The sequence below is a fragment of the Meleagris gallopavo genome, chromosome 4 (assembly GCF_905368555.1).
Source record: "Meleagris gallopavo chromosome 4, MGAL_WU_HG_1.1, whole genome shotgun sequence".
In the NCBI taxonomy this organism is placed as follows: domain Eukaryota; kingdom Metazoa; phylum Chordata; class Aves; order Galliformes; family Phasianidae; genus Meleagris; species Meleagris gallopavo.
Genome location: NC_139407.1, coordinates 55,256,250 through 55,279,404, shown reverse-complemented (window position 1 = coordinate 55,279,404; position 23,155 = coordinate 55,256,250). Strand labels below are relative to the sequence as shown.

At 34.3% G+C, this 23,155-nt stretch overlaps 1 long non-coding RNA gene across 1 annotated transcript in view; it reads left to right on the top strand.

Annotated features, from left to right (window-relative positions):
* Nucleotides 1–23,155, top strand: part of LOC116216588 (uncharacterized) — a 33,081-nt gene that overhangs the window by 3,424 nt on the left and 6,502 nt on the right. The window lies entirely within an intron of this gene.

Below are 23,155 nucleotides of genomic sequence, written 5' to 3'. Positions count from 1 at the left end.
CAGACACACACAGCTGGTGCCAGCCAGATTCCCAGCAATGAGATAACCAAGCTATTAGGCTTTCACCTTCATGTTGACTAAAATAGTTCCACCCCTTGGATGTTGCTCAAGTGAGTGCTCACCTGAGATGTTATTCACCTGAGTGTTTAATAAACACACCATCAGAACAACAGTGGTTGAGGTTATGTCCATGTTTCTTTGCAATTCAATTAGCAAAAGTCATCCAGCCTGAAGCCTTTTTCAAAGACAAATTAGGTAAGCTTTAATTTAGAAGAAAAACTGTCATACAATTCATGATGCATAAGAAAGAAGGAAGAACATGAAATAAATGATGTTTTGGGATCTATTTCTGCATGTACTGGATAATGAATCTATTTTTAGTAGAATTCCCATAGAGTTTCAATGTAACCTTTCCTCTAACTGTTTGATTCATATCTCACTACTTTATAGATTGCTGTGAAGTACCATTCCAAAAGCTGCTTGAATGCACTGGTATGGGTTCTGAGAAGAAGCTTATGTACAATTGGTTTGATCACAGAGGGGAAAAATTATTTCCTCTCTCCCAACAGCAAATCTTATAAAGATGCTAATTGTACCAACAAGCATCAGGACTTTTGTCAGGTTTTGTTCTGGTACATCTCCTTGTGTAATCATGGCGGAAGAGGTACATAGAGATGAGTGAAGAGTAAAACAGTTGCTTGTATTTGGAGATGTGAGAGGGGATAGATCTGCTTCACTTTAGAAGAAATGAAAACACTAGTTCTGTGGAACATAACATAAAATCAGAAAAAATAATAAAGCTTAGATAAAGGATAAGGGAATGGGAGGAATCCAGGCACAGCAATGTGCCTCCTTTTCCCCAGTTACCTCTGTATTGCTCAATATCTTCACTGTTTATCCTCCTTCTCTTTTTGAAAGAATAAATTGGACTCCCTCTGCATTTTTGTCATGCTCTAAGTGTAGGGGGGCTAAGGATATAATTTTTTTAGTTTGGAATTTGTGCAATCTGACAGCAAGATTAATAGAGGGGACTTTAAGAATTCCTGCTGAGCTCTTTATTAAGCCAATAAGCACTGAACTAAGAAAAATTTGTACAATGGACTGTAATGTCTTTTGAGCAGCTGTTCCGGTCTACTGTGTCAAAATTCCACTTTTACAATAATTCCTGAAGTTAGTTTCTCTTCACAAGCAAATTATTCAACTTGTCACTACAAAGCAAATAAGCATAATATAATACAGCTTTTGTTATTTTTTTGTTTCCATTGTATGTGCAGGTGACTTTCTACTTTTATGTCTACTCTCTTCAATTTTATATTCATTCTAGTCTCCCTTTTCTACTTCATGCCTCTTCTCTTGTTCATGCCTATTTAGTCTCAATTTCCTTCTCAGCTTATTTTTTATATCTTCTCCAGAATACTACTTCTTCAACCTTATTGCTCTTTTTTTATTTTCTGTTCCTTCTGATTTACAGCAGATCCTCTTATTCCCCTCGACTTTGTCATTACTCTATTTGTGCTTTCAGCTTAACCTCCTGTCCATAAATCCGTAAGCTCTTACCTGTCTTCCACTCCAGTGCTTGTTTAAGTAATATTTATAATTTCTCTCCTCCCACCATCCCCCATATCCATGTTAAAGACTACAGGATTTTTGTGGCCTTTTAAAAGGCAGTTGTAAATAGGAAAAAAAAAAAAGGAAATCTTGCACAGCTTAAATCCATGGCTGTTGGATTTAAGTATGTTTCTAGCCCAAATAGTTATATTCCCACAAAACAAATAGAAATTTAGACATGTGTTTGTGGTTGAAGAACTTCTTGGATATTTTCTCTAGCCTTGAGAGACGGTTGAAGTGGTTAAGTACTGATAAAAAGAACGGGATAGAAATAAGATGAGAGAGGTTAATTTCAAGTGTCAGAGAAGCACCATTGTCTGACCTCTGGGAATGGTCAATAATTACCACTTACGATTGGTCTTTTCTATTTAATGGACAACCATATTTGAGGTACGGTACTTAAGATGTTCTCTATGTAGCTTCATCAGTGACTTGCGTTTTTGACTGGCTTTGTTAGCAAGACACAGGAAGGGAGAAGTTGTCAAAGTTTTCTGTAAAAACTGCGGGGACAAAATAATAATAGGAGGTTCCCTTCTAAAGAGTTGTTAAAGGATGGTCTAGAAAGGCAGATGACCGTAAGTCCACTTATTTATCTTGAAAAGTCACTGACCCCGTGACTGAACTGACTTTGTTATATGAACAGTTAATCAAAGGCAGAGGTGTTAAATTGATGTAGCTTATAGATCCGAAGCTAGAGGTTAAGCCTTTCTTTGAGTAAGAGAAATCCTGGACATAATGATATAAGCCTTTTAAATATACCTCTTTGTTTCCAGGATGAATTAGAATTTGTTCCTGTACTTGATTTATGATATGTGAGATATAACCATCTGTGGGAGAGTAGATCTGAGGAATGGATGCTGACCTGGCTTCTGACCTGAAAGCTGTTGTCCAGAATGTCAGGTGATGACCTAAGCCCACAGTTCTCTTTATTATAACATACAACTGATCTGAAAGATTCAGGCAGATCTTGCAACCTTCTGAAAGCTAAGGCACTGTATGTAGTACTGACTGACCAGTCTGATATATCGAGGTTATAATGTGATAATGTTAGCAGAGGAACTCAAAAGCTTGCAGACCTATCCTATACGAAATAGAAATCCTGGGCCCAGTTAAAGGAATATCTGGTAAAATCCTCTCCTGACAGTTCTGTAAAACGGTTCATTGGTATTTGTTGGGAACATTTTCAACATGCTTATGGGATCTTAAATATGAGATAGCATATTAATTGGTCTTTTGTAATTCAGAGAGAAATCTTTTTCGGCTTTTAGATACTTGATTAATGGAAAGCTAGAATTCTTTCAATAGAACTACCACAAAGAACAGAATGCTAGTCTAAATAGGACCTACTATTTCCTGGCTATGAGAAAAGATCTAGGTTTGAGGTAAAATCTGCATATCTTCATCAAAGAGTATTTTAGCCAGGAGAATATTCCTAGAATGGGAAAAAATGTTGATGAATCTGAATCAGAAATTACTACTTTTCACAGAGATAAATAGCAAAATAATTGAGGTTGATAGGCAGGTTTTGACAGATTAGATTGTTATCCTGATGTATCATATATTTGGGCAGCTTTCCTTTGATACTGTTTGCTTAAAACCATGAAAGGGTCAAGGGATGAGCTTCAGCCAAGTGGTAAAATTGCTGTTCCCTTCAGATCATCATGGATCTCTCACACTCAAGTAATTCTGAGGATTTTCTTGTTCTGAATTCTGGGAAGACACTAGGTAGACAAAATTTGAGTTTGTTTCAACAGTTCTTGACTGAAACCTGTTAATATTTACTATATAGAACCATTCTATATGCAAGTCAGTAAAAAAAAAAAGTGTGAAGCATGGGGAAATAAAGAACAGCAGATTTGCATAATAGACAAATATTTGTGATTATTTGAAAGAAGTCTTCAGTATATCAGCCTCTCTGCTCATGTCTGAAAGCCAAATGCACTTGTCATAGAGGGAGATGGTGCTACTTAAATGTCCTCATCTTAAATAGTCAGTTTTCAGGACTCAGACTTATCCTCTCTTGTGAACTGCTCTAGTTTTGATATACTCTATTTGAACTGCACTCAATGTAGTATCACTTTAAAACTAATTTGCTGAACTAAATTGTGCTGTAGGCATGCATTTATTGATCACTAGCATCTTAAAAATGGAAATTAAAAGAGATAGAAAAAATTTAATTTGTTCACATCAGTGAGTCTCACAGGGAAAACAAGGAAGTATGGTATTGGGTATATTAATAAAATATTTTCATTTTATTGTACAGAGGGAAATATGCTAGTGTGGAAGTTACAAACAGCAGTAGTCTTCGAAAATGATAATGTGAAATGCATTCTTAATGAAAGTATTTTTTCCTAAGACTTGACCAAATCTTATTCCTCAGGCAGATGATTCTCTGCTGATGACTGAACTCCTAACATAAGCTTGGCGATGTTAGGCATATTTGTCTGTGAAGGAAAGATGTGGTGTGACAACAGAAAGAAAGCTACCTAATTGCAGATAGCAAGTAGGAGCTTGTACATAAATAATTTGAGTGTATTTGAATGTAACTTTTAACTTTATACTCTGTGAACTCAACAGAGACTACAAGAGGCACAACATCAGATTAACAGATGTCTACTCACTTTGTCGATTGAAAAAGCTTTTGACATTGGCTTTAGCACTATCGAGCCTGGAAGAAGGAAAGAAGGAAGCAAAGGGCATGTCCTCGTAAAGAGAAGGTGTAGTGTCTCAGCTAAAGAGACTAAAAGGCAATGCTGCCTTTTTAAAAAGAGTTCAGTGTCTTCTTATCTATCATGATTAACTAGCCAATTTTGCATTCAGAAAGAGAAGGTGAGACAAATTAAAATGTAAATTGCAGGGGAAAAAAAAGATCTAGAAAAGAAACATTTCCTGACAGTGTCTTTTACCCAGTCACTGAGAATCTATTCTCCCTTCATGGATGAAAAGTGAAATGTGAATTGTCTAATACTCTTGATCTTGAAAAGAGAAACAAGTTTCTTGTAAATCTCAGTGAAGTTCTAAATTTTCCCTGTAAAGGTACTCGTACTGTGACACAAATGCCATTGAGCTTTGAAGATACAGTTGCATGCCTTCCAGCTTCATGTGTGCATTAGGTATTTTAAAATATTACGTTAAATATGATAGGGTTTTTTTGCATTAAAAGTGTAACACAAACTAAGCTGCAAGATAGTAAAGTCTGAAGTAAAACATTTACCCATCTTTCCTTTCTCCTATGGCTGAGTATACAACTGAATTCCCAAATCCAAATAGTAACACTTGTCAGAAATTTATTCCTAAACATCAAAACCAGATAACAAAAGGCATGGCTGCACCACCAAACACATTTGAAACACATGCCAAAAATTTTATTTAGCCCTCCAGCATGGACGGCTTGCTAGTATTTCAGGAGTTGAATATCCAGGAAGAATACATTGTTTCCATCCTATTGCTTTTTAAAAGCCACACATACGCACCTGTTTCACCCATGACTTACTCCTCAGCATCAGACTTGACAAATTAATTCACATGAGAAAATGAAGAAAAAAACCGTCATCGGTGGTGACATACCTGTCTTTCCTCAAGAAACAGGAGAAATTGAGCAGTGATCATTGAATGTGCAAGTTTTGGGACTGAGTTCATTTTCTTTTATCTCACCATGCTCAATATTTTCGATCAAAAGCTAAGTGTTTAAAAAAAGCCCTCCTCCTCAATAGAGGTACCCTGGAAATTGCCCAGGATTCATGTAGTAGCTGTGGGATTCCCAGCCACTTTAATTGTGTGGGGTAGAGCTGTCTAACATGTCTACCTGGGGCTGCCAATGGCTGTGTTGCAGTGTTTTTCTGAACAGCCGCAGAACTTTAGAAATGATAATGAAATTTTTTTCAGTGACTTCCCAATTGTATCTGAATATGATTGGAGTTGTTTTTTTTTTTTTTTTATGTTGCCAGCATTGTATATGAAAGTATCTAAGTTTTCCAGATGTTTCCTCAATAAAATAATGTATTTCAGCCCGCAGTGACCAGTTCTCCCCTATATTTTCAAGCCTCCTTTTCAACCACAAAGAGAAACCCTAGATGAAATAAGCTAATAAAATTACATTGATACAGCCTTGTTATCTGTGTCCAAGTTGGGCTGGAGTTCACAGCAACAAATTATCAACATATGTTAAGCACAAACCTTCTTTGGGGATCTAAACTCAAACTTGTCCTTTGATATCTACTGAAAATTCAGGTATATTCAGTGGCTTCTCTCATTAGTATTCAATTCTGGTGGGAGGGAAGAGAAATAGTACTTCGCCTTAAGCACAATTTCAAACCCTCAGCAAACAAAATAGCACAGATATTTCCAAATGATAGATTATCCTATTAAATTTTAAGTTTAAAAAAAATATTAAATACAATTCCAAAAATAATTAGAATATTTGTCCAGAATGTACAGTAATATTCTGTTTTCCCTTCTGACATAAGGACAGGTATTTTTATAAAGAATACCTCAAAAATAAATCAAGGATAAAGAACTGATGAAGTCACAAACTGGATCAGTATCTCAGGAATTAGGGGTTTGAGTACTGATGGCAAGGTCTTCCAGGAAGGTCATTCACAGGCTTCATCATCCCCAAGACAAAATTTTTAGCATTGTATTATATAAGAGGCTGTCTTTTAGTGCCTCATAGATTGAAACTCCATCAACCAGAGAATGACTTTAACATTATACTAAATTAAAGATGCGTTACTACCAACCACAGATGGAGCTTCATCTGTTGTAACAGCCACAATATTTGAGCCCTCAGCCCTTGCACTGAAAATATTTAAGCAGCACTTTATATATTTTATATTTTGTTGAGTGTCTTATGGTAACCAAGAAACATAGTTTAGAATTTTTATCTGTATTTTCATCTGAATAGCAAAAGCAGTCAGTTTTCAAAATGATTTGAAACTGATTACTTACAGGTTTATTCATATTTCTCCTTTGCAAAAACTTTTAAAATATTTGTGCTAAGTAAATCTGAATAAATTATTACTACAAATGCAATAAATATATTTGCCTTAATTTTTTACATTAAATAAATTCTTAGCTTATGCAATATTGTACTTTCTGAATTGTTTTAAAAATAAATTGTTCAAAGACTTAGGGATGAATTGTGCTGCTCAGTCTGATTGAAAAACTCCATTGATCTATGTGCTGAGTGGGATTTCAATTATTTTATGGTTTAATCTCCTGGATGCTCATCCAGCCCCATTTGACCTGTCCTGCCCTTTGGGGATATTTTCCTGCCATATTTTCCAGACACAGTGTTTAGGGACAAAATGATCTTCCTTTTAATCACTGTAGGGAATTTACATTAGTGCATTTGATTGTACTAGTTGCAGCTGCAAATACAGTTGACATTCCAACACAGTTTTGCTTGTGGATTTTCACTTTTATCTTTTTTCAGTTTTAAAAGTAGAAATCATAAGCCAGATAGTCTTATGTCAGAGTAACTCAGAACATACCAGATAAATCATGGCATACTAAAGAATGAGAAAATAAATAGATTAAATTACAACCACATTTGGAATTTCCTCTTTTTTATGAATAAAGTCAGTTTTAGGAAATGGAGTTTAGGATCCTTGTTTTCAGATGGGAATGACTTGACTGAAAAATTGAAGTTGAAAAGTAAGGGGAGAATTTTTTAAAGTTCTGTCCTCACCCAGAAGAGGTCACTCTTGTGTGTGGCATGAGTCCAAACCCTTTACCCCGTCTAGCTGATTGTAAATCAGTGGCTTTGGTTTGAACGAAAAATATCATATCTGACTTTTCTTGAATTTGCGACAGCTGTTGAACCCAGGGTCAACACCTCAATCCTCTGTTTTCGAGGCAAAGCAGTTCTTCTGGCAGTACTGGTAGCTTTAAATCACCAGCATTGCCTTTGTTTCTCCTTGTGATAAGATCTCTATAGGCTCCTATCATTTTAAATGACGAAAAATATGTCAACACATACAGTTAGAAGAAAGGTAAAATCCAGTTTTATGTACTTCAAGCTATATATTTGCATGTACTGATATATATTCATTTTACTATATATTATGCAACTTTTTTTTTTTTTTGTAAAAACAAAACAAAACAAAGCAAACAAGAAACACCACCAAACATTGTTTTCAACCTCACTAAAACCTTTGCTTTGAAACAAAAACAAAACATAAGTACCCTTTAGAACTCTGTTTCTACTTTTGATGTTGAGAATTGGAAATGCAAGAGATGTCTTCTTATGACTACTGTACATTCCTATACTCCCTAATTGGGTGCAGGGGTTTCTAATGCAAATTCAGTTCCTCCTCTCTAGGCACGGAACTATGACTGCTCATCTGGGATTTTTTTTTCTTTCTTTCTTTCTCTGTTTCCCTTCTTTAAAAGAAAAGCAGTGTCCTTTCACATATGCGACCAAGATCTGGAAGTCTGCCAGCATCTGTCTGACTCATCATTTTCAAAAGATACTGTGAATACTGGGAATCAAATTCTAGCTGTGAGACCGAAGGTAGACACTTGAGTGCCAAATTCCATTGCCACTTTACCATTTGAGACCACTTTAATGAAAGAATGCAAAGCAGAAGCAAAGCAGCTCTTTCTGTTGCTATCCTACTACCAGTGTAATGGAGCCAACATGGCTTTTTATGTTAAGAATATGAATAATGTACACAAGAATTTTAAAAAATACCTTTAGGCTAGAAAACTGAGACTAATCATACTATTGTTTTTCATGAAAATAAGATTTCCTTTGAAGTATTTATGCTACTTCCTTACTATTCCCTTGGCCATATTTTGTTTTCATAATGTTATAATGTTTATTCAGTTAACTCTTGTATTTTTGTACTTATCTGGTCTTAATACTTTCTCTCTTTTCCCTTTTGATTTTTTTTTTTTTTTTTTTTTTTTACTTTGTTTTCTTAGGCTGATTTATCTCTGTCAAAAACTGCTTCACAGTGCAAGGCATTGGACATAAATCCCTTATGGTATGTCTTTTTCTGCAGAGAAATATGCTTCACATGGAGCAGATTTTTTTAAAAATTTTTTTTAAGTGAAATAGTATTATGTAAATACTATGTTCTATTAATGGAATATGAAGACTAATATTTAAACCCTTTAAAATATTTAAACCCTTAGTGTAGAATTTTTAAGTCTATGCAGTCCAAACTAAATATTCATTTCCACAGTTTTGAGGAAATGGTTCTACCGCGGGTTTTCAGATAACATAAATACCAGTCAACCCATAAGTACCTTCAATCCATATGTAAATTTCAGCTGTGCCTTCAGGGATCTGTCTATTGTTTCTTTCAGAGTGTTGTGAAAAGTTGAGATTTTGTCTCACATTATTACAATACATTTTGAACACTGGAGAGAAAATATCAGCATAATATCAGTGCCGGAAATCAACATCTACAGCTATAATCACCATAAGAGGCTAATATTCTCACTGGATCTATTTAGAAATAAATTACTTGTATTTCTGCTACTTGAACATAGCACAGAGGCTGGAAAAACCTAAGCAAAATAATTAGTGTTTAGATTGCTGGGTCTTGCAGCTTACATAGCTTCCCCCCTCCCCGTGTTTAGTTGAGTCATTTCTTAGGCTTGTAATATCAGCTATGACTCCCAAATTAGATTGACATCTTATGCTTCCAGTTTCTGTTCTGACACACAAAGAAATAGAAGGTGAAACCACTGAACTTAAGAACAAAATTCCTGTTGATCTCAGTGGGTTCAGGGTTTCACCCCGGACATCTTGTTATGGAGCACTTGAACTTCATGACATTACAATGTTTCTTTAGGCAGTAACTAAACTAAAATGATTTGTTTGAAACTTGGTGGTTGGATGGCCAGTGTATTGCCATCACCCATGTTACTCATACCAATGTTATTATAAGTCTTTCTACGCAGGTTGAAAACTATTGTTATTATTTTTCTATAAGTGAAACTTGCAGGCATATGTATGCTATGTAAAATGCATTTTTAAAACGTACATGGGATGCAATATCCATTTGAATCTATTGATACAATTATTGTCTGCAAATTATATATATATATATATTTCTTTTATTTGGCAATAGGAGAAGATTAGAAATCGCTTGACATTAGACTCAACCTTGTAGTTAACAAGCATTCTGTCTAACCTCTTCATAAAATCACAGTAACTCCTTCCTATCACGTGTTGAGATTTTTATAATTTTATGTCAAATTTTCAAATGTACATTGTCTAAGTTTATCTGATGATGTATAAAATAGCTCAATGATGTTTATGACAAGAAACATCAGTTTCACATTTATTAAGTTACACAAATGAGGAACTATAACTGGTTTCTTTTTTACATGTTGTCTAATTTCTGCAATCTTAAAGATTAGCATGCCTTCCCAAACAAGAAAGTAGGCTAATTCCCTATCTACTTCATCATGTTTAGTTTACTCACATGCTTTCTTTCAAATAGGAAATAGTTATTTTGTGAAATGAATAAGGCTAAATTCTAAATGCCCAAGAAAGTTTCTACATTGATCTATGGATCAATCTGGACTCACAGATATCATATGGATCTGTGATAGTGTGAACACTGGAGAGTATAAAAAACATAAATAAGTACTTTTTGCAATAGTCATTATATCCTTTCAGATTAAAAAAACATCTCAACTTCTACAGAATTTAAATAGGAAAAATATTATTTTGCTTATTGGAATCATCAGACAGTACTTGGTAAAATATATTCAGTACAGATCTGGAAGAACTAAGATGACAAACTGTACAAGACTTTCAGAGGAAGGCTTTCTTTACTTCTTATGCTTTTAATGGATAAATTACCTGCAATATTATAAAAGTTTATTATAAGCAATTTAGTATAATTGGAATAGCTCACTAGAATATCAAGTATTCCTGTATTCATTGTTTCCTTTTCATGTAGTCTGTTGTATATTTAATGAATATCATAACTGGTTTTCAAAGATAATTATATTATTTTGTCTATATGAAGTATATTACATTTCAATGTAAATCAAAGTTATTTTTGAGTCTGTGTTATGCAGCAGACTTTATGATTACCAATTACTTCTACTCAACCCTCATTCTTATAACAAATATACACTGAATAATTTTTGACAAAATATCTACCTGAAGAAGTATCTATCACCATATTGATCGGGTTTGGCATTAACCATCTTGCCAGCTGAGAAAGACATTATGCAGCCAATGAGTAAATGTGACATCAGGGTCACAGCAGATCAGTCTTAACAGCATTATTTGACAGAGAAACCTGGGCAAGATCTACAGTGTATTTCCCCACTTTCTAAATTGGACATTTATTATATTTTTCCAGATGCTCTAAGAAATAATAGTTTTTAGCATCAGTCAGCATTTGATATCCTGTTTTTTCTACAGACAACGCTATTTGTCAACAAGATATTGACTTCTAAATTGCATCTGGATGTCTCTCATTACTTCTTTCTTCCATGCATAATCACTCTCAGTTCTACAGTGTTGTTGTTTCGATTTTTTCCCAGACGATCAGATTTCTTTCTGAATAAAAGAAGCAGAAAATAATAATTGCAGCCATAGGACTGGATTTGCTATCATTTAGAATAACTTAACCCAAGATGCACAACCTTTTGGTACTCAGAAATTTTTACACTTCTATGTCATTGGGGTGGATCTTGGCAAATACCATCCACAGAATAGTTAAAAACAGAGGTAAGAGACTGAAAGTTGTAATGCAGTTGACAGAATTTCTTTATAAATAAAGGCCCTTATGAACCATCATTAGACCAAAAAAAAAGAAAGAAAAATGCTTGGTAAAAAGACCCCTTGCCAGTGTGCGCATCCATCTTGAGCTTACTATCTCCACAGTTTTTTTCTGAAACATCGTATGCAACAAATATGCAATACACTGGGAAAGTCTCTAAAGAGAGCAAGTGTTTAAAGAAGATGGCTTTCACCAGTCCTTACTACTAGAATTAGTTACAGACACTGCCATTCACTCTCTTTTGGCTCTTCAGTAATAAGAGCCAAAAAAGCCCACTTTGCAGGCAAAAAGTTCTTAAAAGGATGCTGAGATCCCATATCCTACAGCAACCTCAGACTTAATTGTTGAGTAGTTAAAAGGTAAAGTAATAAAAATGTTCATTTTTGTGGTGTGTTCCTTGGAAAACACATGTAATTGTCTTTTTCCATGTTTTTCTACTGAGTTATACCTATTGAACTGGAAAAGAATTATAGCTATATTTGCTGTGAACTTTTTTTTGGCTGATTTAGTATCAACTAATATTTTGTAGTTGAAACCACTGCATGGGGGTTGCAACTGGATGATCTTTAAGGATCTTTCCAACCCATACCATTCTATATTTCCATAATTTGTTTTACGTAATTTCAAAAGGTTGCTGCAGAAATAAGCAATCTAAAAAAATGATAAAATTAAGCATGTTAATTTTAGTTGCTTATCATAAAAAATTTATTGGTCCATGCTGCATGCAATAAAGAGGCTTAATTTATACTAGAAGTACTAAAACCTAATGGGTATACACCATGAAAATAAGCAGGAAGTGGAGTTACAGTATAAAGCATATATATTATCTTTCCTTTTCTTACATTGAATTCTTTTCACATTAATTCAAAGTCTGATTAAAATCTAACAAAAATGGTGGGAATAAAATACCCCAAAGGAAAAATGTTAAACGAAATGAATTCACCAATTCCCTAACAAAACTTAACATAAAGAATATATTCAAGCAAAAAGCCAGTTTGCTTGATTGCCTGTATAATCTGAGACAATGCAATGAAATTGGTACAGAGAAAAAGCAGTTCACATCAGGTTTCCTTTTCCAGTATGAAATAATAAACTAATTAGCCATGATCATTAAAATCTTCTTCACAGTTAAGCTTGTTTAATTCTTCTAAAGGAATCCTGTACTTTTTTTCCATGGGTAGATATTGTAAATTTCTATACTAACAATTTCTGCTTGACTAAAAAGTGTTTGTATAACTTGTAAGGAAAAGGTATTTTCAAGAGGATCATGAATAACTGGATGGTTAATACCTCATTATCCCTTCTATTCCATATTCAGTTCCAGGTGCAGATTCACAGTAGAATAATGCACACTTTGAAGGGATGCAATTTTTCAGTAGAGGTCAAAGGAAAAGATGGAGAATATGGGTGGATTTTAGCATTTTCAGTATTCATGCCTAAGACATTTTCCCAGTTAAGAATCAGTTACCTTTTATTACATCTATATCTTTGACTTAACTGCAGAGCTCATCAGTGGTCTTACCTTAGAAATACTATTCCATGTTTAAATACTATTGTTGTGTGTTTAAATGGAAACAAATTTTCATGTCAACAAAAGTTTTTGGCATCTCAAAAATATTAAGAAAAAATATCCTTCCTTCCTATCTCCCTTCCTCCCTTCCTTCTTTCTCTAATCTCAATATTTCTACAAAAATTATGACTGCTTCTATTTTTGCTGCTTCTCAAAACACATATAAAAAAGGAAAAAGAAAATCTCATCTGGAGACATATCTAACTCAATAAAAAAGGTTAAAATAAATAAATAAGATTATAAGGAGAGACATAAGGGAAGGCAAAGAAAAGCAAAGGAAGGAGAAGAAAAGCAGACGTGAAAACACACCAGTGAGATGGAAGGCATATTTTGTAGAATGAATGAGTAGCTGAAATAACTTAATTGTTAATAGGAATATGTGAAAACACCTAGGAATTCATTTTCCAACCAGTTTTCTTAGCATGCTACAATGAAGAGCACTTTTCATATATTTAAATTCTAATCAGGCTTCTAGCACTTTTCCCTAAAGTCATTCTCCTTGTTTTATGAACAGGACTTGAAGAGCTAGAGAATTCAAATAGGAAATGCTCATCATTTACTGATATATTTTATTTTAATGATCTCTGACAATTTGATTATCCTTCAATCACCAGAGTAATCTTTTCAGTACATAGATGAGTAATTCAGTGCCAAGTTTAGTGCAGACAAAATGACAACAAACATGCTAATAATCAAGGCTATAGTTATTTCAGAACTGCTGAACCAAATAATATGAAATCAGAGAGAGGGTCCAATATGTTAAAGAATATCTTATTTTTTAACCAATTTTGATAGCTAAGAGAATCAAAAGTAATACCAGTATACTAAGTAGTTTGTGTTCAACATTTTTTTTCAGTAGCACTGAGAGAAATTAGACATCTAGCTACCAGTTAAGTAATTGGTTCCTTCCACAACTGCAACTTCACTTTCCTAAAACAGGCACAAAATGAACCCAGAACATATATTTGAAAAATACTTCAGCCTTTCCTAACAGGAAGAACTACTGCTTCACACTGTGTACATGCAATCTCTTTGACAGGAAAAGAAATTAAAAATGGAAATAAATAGGAAAGCAGAATACTCCAAAGAGGAAAACCTATGTTGTTTCTTTACCAGTCACTTGCCTTCCTTCAGAGTGTAAGATGTGTAGAGGGATGTGGGTCAATACATGATGATGGCACACATGGGACAAGCAACACAGAGATATACATGTAAGTAGGAGAGAAAGGAAATAACCACTTCAGTGCAGCTCTTGCAAAACTTGGAATACGGTCAGATATGGAAATACAGAAAGGAAATGTGCTTGGCCATGCTAGAAGGTAAATGCAGTAGAAGAGTTCAGGAGTGAGGTCAGCTGGAAAATGTTTGCCTTCGCTAAGCAGAGTTGAATTTGGCTGCAAAATTACAGAATTGTGATTATATTCACCTACATACATGGCATGATCTAGGTGAAGCAGAGTAGCTGAAAAATGAACCTAAATGTTTAGAAAATAAAACTGAATATTTTTAGCTGGTGAAGATCACAGGATACAACTTTGTAGCAGCCTTTAAACATTAGAAAGAAAGATATATATATGGAAATTTATTCTTCCTTATTGCTTGTTAACACCTTAAGTTTCCTCCACAGGGTTGTGGTACAAATGTATGGTACTATGAAAACAAAATGGTAAAACTTATACAAAGTTTCTAAATTTCAGGTGGGATAAGTGCCATTGCAGTCTCTATTGCATATATCTGTCCAAAAAAAACCCAAAAAAACCAAAAAACCAAAAAACCAAACAAAACCAACCAACCAAACAAAAAAACAACAACAACAAAAAACACACCTGTTATTAAGAAAAAAAGTCGATAGATTTAAAAGTCTCACAGACTATCTTCCACTAAAGCTAAAATACTGGAAACTGGAAACATTCAGCTCAATTCTCTAATCAATCTTGAATGATATATGAAGGCTGCCGTGAAAGTAATGCCTCCTATTTTATTACATTGACCCTGCAACATCAAAAGTGGATGTTGTTGGCATGGAAGTAGAGGTTGAACCTTCCCATCAATATTCTGTTACATTTTGTTGCCATGGCAGCAGATGGGCAGTCTGACAAAATGGTGTCTGATATGGAGGTGTGTCGTTGATTTCATCCATGTGGAAAAAAATTGCATCCAGTGACTTTATCAAAACTTTCTGAACATTTATGGAGACCAAACAGTGGAAGTGAGCACAGCGTGATGATAGCATGGTTTACAGACCCTTGTTTACTGATGGTGGAAAATGCAGAGCTAATGGTGGTAACTGCATTGAAAAACAGTGCTAATAGAGAATTTGCTCTATAATGTAGTGTTATTGTACTCTTTTTATCTGTTGCATTTTCCATGGAAATAAATAAGAAGCATTATTTTTGGAGCAACCTATGTATATGGCAGGGTGTGTGTTCATAGGAGGGTAGTTTCAACATGCACATGCAACTCTGTACTTGTTGAAACTATTGATTGTTAAGAACAATAAAGATGGATGACACCAGATATTTTATTACGACCAAGATATTGCAGGTGGATGGCAGGATGCTCCGTGGATACAACTTGAAACCTGCCATTGAGACTTTTTAGCTCTGTTCCCCTCTGTAGTAGCAATTCTCCCTACACTCGGAGAAATATAAGAGCTGATTTAATGTATGCCAGACTCTGAAGGATGTAGAGCTGTTTAAAAGTGCAGCCTAAGATCAAAGTGCTGCTGTTGCAGCTTCACACCCTGTTTTTCATCTTCACACCATTTCCCCTGTCAGCAATAAGGACACCAAATGTATTAAGAAGTTCTATTCCACCAGGAGATCACTGTTCCTCTTAGATCACTCTTAGATACTTCTTCCCCTCCTGAATTATTTGGGCTTTAAACCAGATGACATTGATAGTTCAGAGAAAAGCCAATGTACTGCAAAACTTAGTTTGTTCTATTTCTCACTTTTATCTGACTACATATTCTTTATTTTTATCTCAGTTTCTAAAGGAATGTGTTAAAACATTCCAACACCTTACATGTACTAGTGATGCTGAATGCAGAATGTGAATTGTGGATAATGAAAGGTAACATTAGATTTTGATCACCATGCTATAAAGCTTTAGTTCTCATTGTTTTTATATGAATTGAAACAAATGTAATCACATATATTTAAATGGGAATAATCTAATAAACTCTCAGTCAGTGAGACTTCTAGTCTAATGGTGCTTTTTCATGGGAAATAATTTTTGTTATCTTTCATTGACCTAAAAGCTGAAGTTCAAGACTTGATGTGGATAAATTAATTGAGAATGGACCTATTTCTTCCAACATACTGGCTTTTTATATGGAAAAAAAAAAAAAAACAGAAGGATGTTGTATAGTTTTCATGAACTTTGGGAGGAATTAGATGGTTTTTATTTCAGAGTCCTAAGAATAAGATTTGGCCTCAGAATTCCCTTTTTCCTCCAAAATACGTTGAAAGTATGGCTTCTTGCCCTTTTCTTAGGGGTCTGATGGATGTTCTCCAATGAATTTAACTGCTCTATGATAACACATGAATATTCACTTCTTATCTGTTCTCCTTTCTGCCAGAATTTATTGGCCCATAGCAGGAGAGGTAGACAGAAACATGCTTTGTTACCTGACTCATTCAAGTTCACAGCTCAGAACATAAATCTGAATAGTGAAAGACAGTGCATTTATGGTAAAAAAACAAGCCCATGAAGAAAGACAGTTGAGGCGTGGGCATGCATCTATTTTAGTATATTCAGCCTGAGCAGAGAAACAAGGAACACAGCCAAAAGTAGTAATATTGCAAACTGATGAAACTAAATCTAATGGAGTCTCTTGCTTCTCTTATCAGGATGCTTTTCAGGAGTAGATAAGTTTTCACAGATGATATGAAGGCCAGGGTATGCATTTAATTTGTTTTCATTTTAAATAGAGAACAGCTTTCCTATGCAACAGGCAACTTGTCTAGAAGCTTTCAAAATAGAAAGGAAAATGGAGCTGAGTAGCCCTTCATGACTGTCATCCCACCCTCAGACAGATGTGAGGACACTTGGTCCAGCCAAGAAGCACCATTTGTACTCTCCTTTCACAACACTGTAATTCAGTTGTTTTCAGCAGAGATATTTGTGACTAGGTAGGTACAAACAAGAGAAGAATCAGATTTAGTGATAATTTGCCTGGACCATGATAAACAAAAAGTAAAATTAAACAGTATAATATTATTTCAGTATTGTTGGATTTTCACATCTAGATCTGACATTCAGCTATGAATATTTTGATTAATAATAATTAGGACACACATACACACACAAAAATCATTAAGGATATGGTTCAAAATTCTCTGTGATTTCCCCCTAATGAAAACATTGTTATTTAACCCAGCAAATTGTTGACACTAAAGGTGAATTCCTCTGCTGTCAGAACAGATGCCTATCCTCCCGTCTCCAAAACCTTCCCCCATACATGCCTATATGCCTTCTGTCAGTGAAGGCGCTCCTCTTTCTCCACAGTGAACTAATTAAGATATCAGTAAATAAAACCTTGTTCCTCCTTCTACCCCCCAAATGACTAATTTATGATCATCATCTTATCCATCCTATATCAGATGAACACCAGTGAGGACAGTGGGATGATCCTGTAGCTGAGAATGGAAAAAGAAGAAAAAATGTTGCCTTTTTTAGTAGGAAACATCTATTAGACTATCTCATTTGTGATGTGAAATCACAGCTTAAATCTTTAGGTTGGATTTGGAAAGAATAAACACAGTAGGACTTGATACAACAGTAAAGTAATAAACACTCTGGCTATAATCCAGTCTCTGCATTCAGCTTTAAGGAACACCACACTGGACTCGACCTCTGTGATGGTAAAAAAATAAGTCCTGTGAAATCCTAGTCAAATACTAGACTATCTTTTTATTTTAAAGTTAAGAAAGTATGAGTTTTTTAAATTACAGATAACATAAAGAAAATATAAAAGACGCTTTACTTTTTGCTTTTTTCAGATATTGTGCAAACTGTGAGAACTATAGACTAAAATAGTTTAAAATGTAAAAAAATATTTTTTAGAGAAAATACAAATTAAATATATTAGACTAAATATAAACCTTGAAGTGTTTTGATTATTCATTTATTTTGGGATCTTAAAAGCACTGTTGTCTTATTTGGGGGGAAAATGCTACTTTGTTCTTGATCCTCAGTATTATGAGTCATAATCATAGAAGAAAATAAGATAGCAATACTATTTCTCAGCGCTATAACACTGTTATAACACCCATGCAAAATGACATCTAAGCATTTTTTTATTAATTTAGAATATCAAATTTCTACGATCTATGCAGTGTTACTTCTTGAGATGTTTTGATTAATACAAGGAAATTAAATCTACAACTTGTGTCTTGTTAGAGACCTAACAGTTTTGAAAGGTTTTTTCCATCTATGAAGCAATACAATTAGAATAGTACTGTAAGCACTATGATTAATTGTGGTCAGCTCTCTGCAGCTGCCATATTGGGAAGCTGGCCAAGCAAGCCCACCAGCACTACTCTCGAGACCTGACTTAGTGTGATGAATGAGAATACTCCAGTTGGTGAAAGATAGTGATCCCGGCCCTAAATGTGTGGGTGCGCTATTCCAAGGTACGTATATTTGACAGCCACAAAGATTGTTTCACTGTATACCTATGGAACTGAAGAGAGGAAAGTGTCATATTAATTATTTTGTGTTAAAGCATAATGATTGATTTATGCTTATAAAGCAGATAAATAGTTGAGAGAAAGCAACAATTTTTATTTATTTATTTATTTTTAAATGCTACCAGTGTTGTTTTTCTGACAGTCCTATATTTCTTCGGAGAAATTCAGTTTTAATACCATAGCTCAGATAAAGATTCCGAACATACCACACACATTAGCTGAAATTCCATTCCATTGCTCATCCTCCTCTGCCTGTCTGCAAAGCCTACACATTTTCAGTATTCCTCATTTTTCTTGAGTTCGATTGTACTGTACAAATGCTGATCAAATCATGGTCTGTCATTCATCAGTAACATCAAAAAATTGTTCTGCCCTTTTTCAGAGGACAGGCAATGCTGATTTCACAGACATGTATCATTGGACAACCAGACACACAAAAATGTGTTTTTGAAGACAAAGCCTGCACAATCTTTATCTTTCTTTCTCCCCATATGCAATTATTTGTGTCTCTCGATACTACAGCTCTTTTTTTATCACATCATCCTCAAATGCAGAGCAAACTTGATAACTGCCAAATCTTGCATGTTCTGCAGGTTCACAGCTGTGGTACATATGCTTGAGTGGCAATGACAGGAGAACATCATATTAACTCAAGTTCAAAGTGAAAAGCTCTAGGCCATCTCCAACTGAGGGGCTGCAAAAGTGATGAAATGATCAACTAATTTGATCTTAAAGAGTCTTTAGAGACAGAGGGAATCATTCCAAATAATTCTGAATGCAATTACAAACGGAAGGAAAAATCAGGGGAAGGGCTACTGGAGTAAATATCTTTCTAATAAAAGATAGGTAGAAGAGAAAAAAAGAGTGGCTGTATGGGGAATAGAAAAATAATATTTCCTGTCTTGTTATGAATATTGAACAAATAAACAAGGCAAATAGATTACAAGGGACTTTGTGTAAGAAATTACTAGAAAGAAGACTGCTTCAAAATTTGCTGGTTATATAGTAACCTGTATTACATTAGGCCAATAAGCTAAAAAACTGTAATGTTTTTACTTATACTTTTAATTTTCTAAATATGAAGGAAATAGGGATTAACTTTCAAAATCACTGACAATGTTTAGCAATGTTTAACATCTGCATGACATTATCTCCCAGTGAGCTCATGACTGTATTTCTATAGCTAGCCAAAGCAAGCAGTACAATTTTTATTTCTCTGCATGTCTGAGATATTATTTCTTACAGTGAGGAAATAAAGAACCTAATGTAGGAATAAAAATGAAAACCGACATGGTTTTTTTCTCATCACCATTTTACTAATTTTACTTGAACACATAAATGCCTGCAGATACTGAGGCCCAAGGACAAAAAATAAAATGAACTGTTTTATCCACTACTGCAGTTTAAAACACGATATTAAAGTTAATAATTTCTGTAAATAAACTTACTAAAAGACTGAATTAGCTTTGTGAGAATTTTCTGATAGGCAAAATGATTCTGATATTAATCCCCTATTCATTACCAATAATTCCTGTATTTAATTAGTCTAACATATTTCTGATCTTCACAAATGTTTAAAAATTAAATGTAAATGAATATATACAAGTTTGTGTATATAAAATCCAAACTACGTATCATCATATAAATTTTCATCAGGGTTAAATCCAGTCACACACCTCCCAGAATTATCAGAGAATGAGAATACCTTGTCCTCTGATAACATCAAACCTCAGAGCTGGCTGAGGTGGTGGATGATGTATGGCCAAAAGTCACTGAGAATATATAGTGTGTTAAATCCTCCGAACACCAAAAGCCCTGAGGTGAAAGCCTCTTGCATTATGCCTCCACCTATTTTGCCTACCTATTTTGGCTGTCATTGATGACAGACTAGTTCTAAGCAAACTTTCCTGTTTTCTTCCCAAATATCGAAAAGATATCCTGCTGATGCAATGCCTTGTTTTCTACTTTAAGATATGAAATTAATTTATATTCTTATTTGCTTTTTAAAAATTATTTACTGAATTGTATTAATAAAGGATCTCCTAAGATAAATTGTTATTTTCTGTCCACATTTTAAACCTATGTTGGATGCTCTCTTATTATTTTGCAGTCTTCCCTTGGGTACATAACTTCTCTCAATTTATTAGCATCTGCAAATTCTGTTAATGAGATGTTTGCTTCCGTCTCCAGATCACTAATGGAGATTAAATAAAGCTTGATTCTGAGCTAACCCTTTATGTCCCTATTCTCCAGGATATCGCATCACTGATTTAAATTAAATGGCACCAACATAGAAGTGATGGATCTCCGTAGTAATCATCAAACTACATCACTGCTTTTTTGGCTGTGGATATCTGTGAGTTTTTAGTCAACTTGTAAGAAACAGGTTAAGAAAAATTCTGAAAGTAATGTTGCAAGTAATTTTAAAAGAGAGAATGTGGAATAATGTGGAATAATAAAAAGTGCATACTGACTACAAGAATGGTGGACTGATGATGTTATATGAGATCTCTCCCTATTTTGAGCCTGGATCACAGGACATATGAGGAGACCTTGAGATAGCTGAGCTCATTTAGTCAAGTGAAGATGAGGGTAAGGGCAGCCTAATAGCAGCCTGAAACTGTTTGAATGGCAATTAACAAGACGACAGATTGTTCCTCATTATCTACATCCTCTGAATAATTTTCCTGAAAAATAATGTAAGAATTTTAAATCATAAAATGGTGCGCAGCAAAATCTGTTAGACTTTTCTGACCTGCTTCCTAAATAACAAGTAGCTATCACCTTGTCCCTTATCTGTAATATATCCTCCAAAGAAATGGAAATTGGAATCGCAATAGAAGTTTTTCATCATTTACTTATTTCCATAAGAAAGGTGCATTTGCAGTGACCAGATGCCTCATTTTCTAACATGAGATTAGAATATTTAAAGCACAATTTCCTTTCCCATTTTACATGGAGAATGTATTTGTCTATAGTCAGTGAGGAGACAAAAGGAAACTTAAAGGCATAACTATGAACTGCAGATACCTGATGTGATTTACAAAAAACAGCTTTCAATTAATAGCAAATTTAAATTTTATTTAAAAAATCTTATTTTATACTGTCTGCCATAGAAATTACTTCTTTTGAAAGGTTCCAAAGAAAGTTTGAAACTTCAGTTGTTTCTGGCAAAATAGAGGGATTAGAAGCTCGTGGTGATTTTGAAGGTTGCTTCCTTAGTCATATTGGTATATGAGTCCCTGATACTGTCTGAGTGATTGAAAAGCTAAGTGAATGTTTTGCAGACAAAAATATACCAATACTTTGTTTGAATCACATTTAAAAGGAAGATTTAAAAGGAAGAGTCCAATGAAAGTATTATGAATTATCAGTTTTAGCACTGCCTCCTCCATGCTGAAGGTAGTCAAGACAACCTTTGCTATTTCTTACGTGAGATAAACATCTCACCAAGACATGATACTTTTGAAAAATGTGTCCCAGTTGTATTGGAACATACATTAATCAAGAAAGGGAAGTGACAAAAGAATCACTGTCAAAGATTGGGCAGAAAAACAGTATAAAGTGCATAGTGGGACACAGCTGTGCATGGAAAAAAGAATGAAGCAAATTCCACTCAAAAGAGTTCCAATCAACTCTTTTTTTTCTACTTTTTTCTTTCTTTCTTCCTTCCTTCCTTCCTTCCTTCCTTTCTTTTTCTTTCTTTCTTTCTTTCTTTCTTTCTTTCTTTCTTTCTTTCTTTCTTTCTTTCTTTCTTTCTTTCTTTCTTTCTTTCTTTCTTTCTTTCTTTCTTTCTTTTCCCCCCAATAAAACTAAAGACCAGCACTGTTGTCAAACTGACACATGACATCCACCAGTCTAGCCAGAATTAAGGGCCCTCTGTTACTATCATAGACATAATTTTTAGTCAAAGTTATACATCAGGCATGCTTGTTTCAGAACTCTCTAAAGTGAACACAACTGCACCCACAGAAAACAATTTAAAATGATGCCAGGGGAATGATCAAAGTATTGGAAAGCATGCCTTATAGTCAACGACTCAAAATCTGTATGTTTAGACTATTAAAGAGAAGTTTATGGAGAGATTTAATCATGGTGAAGAGTAAGTTTTTTTTCTTAGGTTGCCTGACATATTACTATTGCTCTTTTTCACTTTATCAAATTACTTTTCAATTAAAAACCAATTAATGAAGCTGACTAGAATGGTGGATTTATTCTTCTCAGAGGATGTAAAGCTTTGAAATGTAAAAAAAAAAAATAAAATTTGAAAGAAATTTAAGACTTTTAAAATTGTAAATTATTACTCATTGTACAATAGACCAAACAGTTTTTTTGATTTAAGAGGTCTGTCTGTTTGATGTAAGATTTTCCTAGGGAGGTGGAATTGAGGGTCTGAGAATTTTCTGCATATGTTACAGAAAATGAGAGACTGTTTTCTAAATGTTTACTGAACACAGATGTCAATATCTTGCTAATTTCCTTCTCTATAATGAGGCAAAAATAGGAGATGATAAAAACAAAGG